This window comes from Octodon degus, unplaced genomic scaffold (genome assembly GCF_000260255.1).
Source record: "Octodon degus isolate 3935 unplaced genomic scaffold, OctDeg1.0 scaffold00047, whole genome shotgun sequence".
Taxonomy (NCBI): Eukaryota; Metazoa; Chordata; class Mammalia; order Rodentia; family Octodontidae; genus Octodon; species Octodon degus.
In genome coordinates this window covers 8432433-8436893 of record NW_004524623.1, presented here as the reverse complement: position 1 = coordinate 8436893, position 4461 = coordinate 8432433, and the positions used below count along the sequence as shown (strand labels likewise).

Here is a 4461-nt window from a genome sequence, read left to right as displayed (position 1 = left end):
TTTGAATCTTGGGCCTGTATTTACAATGAAGCTCAATGTTATATTGGCAAGAAATACTGTCTTTCAATGTGAGGTTTTCAATTTCCTTATTAATAAACACACCATTAAACATTGTATTGCCCAAGTGGCAGATGTGGTAAAAATGTTCAAACATCATACTTAATAGAGGAACTCTAGAAGCCTTTCTTTTAAGCACCACTCACTCATGTGGTGCTCGTGCTCACCACCAATTCTGTATTTGAGTCTTGCTACTCAGGAGTCATCTGCTGGTTGCTGGCTCCGGGAGATGTTTCTGGTTCCACAGAAGCAAGAGAAGTGGTGTGTGGGGTGGCTGGGCAGGGACTTACTGACCAACTTTCCTGGAAATAGTTCAACATTTGAATATCTGGCAAGAATGTACTATTATATACCCACTGAATAAGCTCTGTCAATTTAATTGGATTTTTCTCATTTGTACAAATGAGTAAAAATATATGCGCATGGGGCCGGGGAGATAGCTCAGTGGAATAAGCGCTTTCCTGGCAAGTGCAAGGGCCTGAGTTCAATCCCTGGTTCTGCCAAAAAAACCAAAAACCAAAAACCAAACAAACAAACAAAAAACCCCAAAAACCAACCAACCAACCAACCAACAAACAAAAAAACAAAAAAATGAAAAGAAAAAGAAAAAAATATGCAGAGTTAGGCTCTGCCTACCTCGTAAAGTTCTTGTGAGATTTAAGAAGTTTGGAAAATAACACAATAGCTTAATGTTACATATCATTGTATGCCTTGAAACAACTAGCTTATATAATTCTTACAAAACCTTATAGTATTATTATTCCCATTGGAACAATCCTATGAGCCAACATGTATACAATGTACATTTAATAGGAAGTGTGCATTTAACAAGATCAAATTACTAGTTAATTTCTGAGTACAGATAGGATTAAAACACTGATCTCTTAAAATATGAACGCTATAACAATATATAATAGTAAAAAAAAACTATTTTCACTAAATATACATCGCATATACAGTTGTGTAGAACTTGTATATCTGTAGCTGAAACCATAAATTACATTACTTGGTTTTTCCACATAGCTATTAATACTTTCATTCTCTACTGCCCTAGTTAAAATTTGGCAAAAGGGAATGAGAAAACCTGGGAGGTAAAAGCACAATTAAAAGTATTTTAAGCTGGAAAATTGTGTTCAGATTTTTAGTTTGCTTTGGAGCTCAGTGTTATATTGGCAAGAAATACTGTCTTTCAATGTGAGGTTTTCAATTTCCTTATTAATAAACACACCATTAAACATTGTATTGCCCAAGTGGCAGATGTGGTAAAAATGTTCAAACATCATACTTAATAGAGGAACTCTAGAAGCCTTTCTTTTAAGTAACAAACAAGGGTAACTGCTATGACCACTTCTATTTGACCAGGGATAGAACATCCTGGCTAATCAAATATGAGAAGCCAAAGAAATGAGGAGATGCGAAGGGAAGAAGCAAAACTGTCAGTTTGTACTCAGGATTTAATTTCCACATAGAGTTGCAACAGAATCAACACACTAGCTATGAAAGCCCAGGAGAGAGTTTGATATACTTGCTAAGAACAAATCATTAAGTTAAATAAAACCAGAATTTTTATACAAGTAATTAAACATGTAATAGGCCATAGTATTGGTTTGTAATAGCAAAAACAATCTATACAAATCTCAGAACCATCCTAAAATTACAAAAGTTATTGAGGAAAACATTTTAAAATATTAATAAAGGACATTAGTGAAGACTTGATTAGAGGGAGAGAAATTCCAGTATATGGAGAGGAGATTTAACATTATAAAGATATAAATTATTCCTAAATTTAAAAAACTCAAGTTCATTGTAATTGAAAAGTCCAACAGAAGTGAATTGTGCTTGCTAGGTAGGTGCTTATTCCACTGAGCTATCTCCCCAGCCCTAAATTGTGTACACATAAATTGACAAAATTAAAGCAATTCTCTAAAAGAGAAAAATGGGGAAACATAAGATAAACTAAGATCTGTTACCAAACTATAGTAACTCAGTGTTGTATATTTGCCAAAAATACCAAATAGGTATTACAGCAGAACCTAAAATGTGCCAACATCTGAAACAAAATCATGTATGCATGGGAACTTGGGGAGTTTTTGGTAGATCATTAAAGAAGTCATAAATTACTTCTTAAATATTATTGTGAAAATTAGCAAAATATTGGGGGACAAAACTGTTCTCAAACTCACATCACATACAAAAATAATTCCTCATTGGAATAATGATTTAAAATAAAAGAAAAATTATGAAGCTATTATAAAAATTTGAAGGATATTTTTTCCACAATAGTATGGGGAAAATTTCTTAAATATGATTTTAAAAAATGGAATTAATGACAAAATTTAAACATTTCTGTTTTGTGTAAGACACTATGAATAGGTTGAGAAAAAGCATTTGGGACAAGAAAAACCAATAATAGATGAAGATACAAGAAAATCCTTCAATCCAACAGTTAAAAAACTCAAGAAATCCAAAAGAGAATGAATAAAAAATATTAGACAGTTCCAAGACAGGAAAAACTAAATTTAAAAGCATATGGAACAAAGCTCCCTTTGGAAAACTGCAAATTAAAACTTTATGCATGAGAAAGGCAAATTTAAACAATGTCAATATTTGAATAAAGTCCTATCACATTCTTGGACATCAGGAATCATTTATCACTACTGAATGTAACATATACAAGTACTGCTATCCTAGAGATCATTTTAGGACTATTTTGGAAACTTGCATATGCACAAACCTGTTAACCAGAAATTTGATGGTTAGAAGCATTCCTCAAAAAAAAAAAAAAAAAAAAAAAAAAAAAAAAAAAAAAAAAATCCTGCACAGGACATCAAGGAGAAATAAATGAGAATGATCCCTTCAATATTTTTTGTAAAATAATTTTTAAAGTGTGTTGAATGACAACTTTGTTTACTAACAGAGCATCTGGTTGGACTGATATAACACTTACAGGGAAATAGTGATGTAAGAGAATAGTTTCTAAATTTAGAGGCAGAGACAGTAAGGTTGTAAGTGAATACAATGTCTTCCTTTTTTTTTTTTTGGTAGTTCATAACTTTATTTAGAATCAGTAAGCCACCAAACAGTTACAGGGCAATGGCCACTCACTTCCAGTGAGACAGTATCTTAGAATTCACGTGTACAAGCCCGACGAGTCTTCTGCACCCATCAAACATTTTAGTCTATGTAGTCAAAGTCTTCTGGAATTCCAAAATTGTTATCAATCTTATTTTCTTCAAATCCAAATTTTCTTTTGACCCAAGATTTTATCGCAAATATATTATCGCTCCATCCGTTAGCAGCTTGTTTGGCTACTTTATTTGCTTAATATATTTCTTCCACAACTTGTGGGTCACAGTCTTTGTATTTTTCTACTTCTGCTTTAAGCTGTTCTCTTTGGTCCCGAAGTGAAGAAAGCTCTTTTGCTAGCATGGCTCGTTCTTTGTTCTCGCATCAGCCCATTTTTGCTTTTTCAATGCTTTTCTGCAGGCTTGCATGTTTTTGGTTTCCTTCAGACAATTGAGATTCAAGAGCCTCCAGTTTACGTTTCCTGGCATGGAGAGCTTTACTTGGAAAAGCCCAGTAATAATTCGAAGTTCTAATCCTCTCACAGTCCACCATACCATCATCGACTAAACTTTGGAGAACTTCTTGTACAGACATAGTGGTGATTCCTTTCTCTTTGGGAGCTATCTTCTCCAAGTCTTTTAACTGAAATACATCTTTAGTCTCAAAAAATATTTGCATCATGCGGGCTCTCTTTTCTTCTGCACTCAGTCCTTTTTTCTTTGACATGGCGCGGAAGCCGGGCCTTCCGGGGACCCGGAGAAGGCCTGCGTGGGCGACGAGCATGTTTGATTTTGGAGCCAATCCTGCCTTCCTAATGATTATCAAACAAGAGCATCTTGCAGTTGGACAGGAGGAATAACTTTTAATGCTTTATGGCGTAGGAGAATAACTATGGTTGATGACTATGATTAGCTATTGAGCTCAGAATAGCTAGTAGAGAGGATATTGAATGTTCCCTGCATAAAGAAATAATAAATGTTTGAAATGATTTATATGCCAATTACCCTGATCTTACCATTACTCATAGAACTGAAATGGCACACTGCACCTATAAATATGTGAAATTGTGTGCCAATTAAAATTAAAATGTATATTAAAAAAACAAAAACAGCTTATTGATACAATATGCCCTGTTTGGTATGAAATATTTTAATAAACGTGTTCTAGAATTACATTGCATTTAAACTGCATCAGATGTAATTTAAAATATTTTGGGAGTTGCTGATTTGACAAGCCATCTTTCTGATTATAAAAGGATCTCTTAGTGGGCAGACAGTAAAGGGGTATTCAGTCCTTTTGAGAAGTGCAGCAATTTTAGGGATGGCTAGATTTTAGAAA

General features: G+C 33.8%; 1 pseudogene; it reads right to left on the bottom strand.

The window, feature by feature from the left end:
* Nucleotides 1-3231: 3231 nt before the first annotated feature.
* Nucleotides 3232-3849, bottom strand: LOC101573991 (annotated as a pseudogene).
* Between the last annotated feature and the right edge of the window lie 612 nt (nt 3850-4461).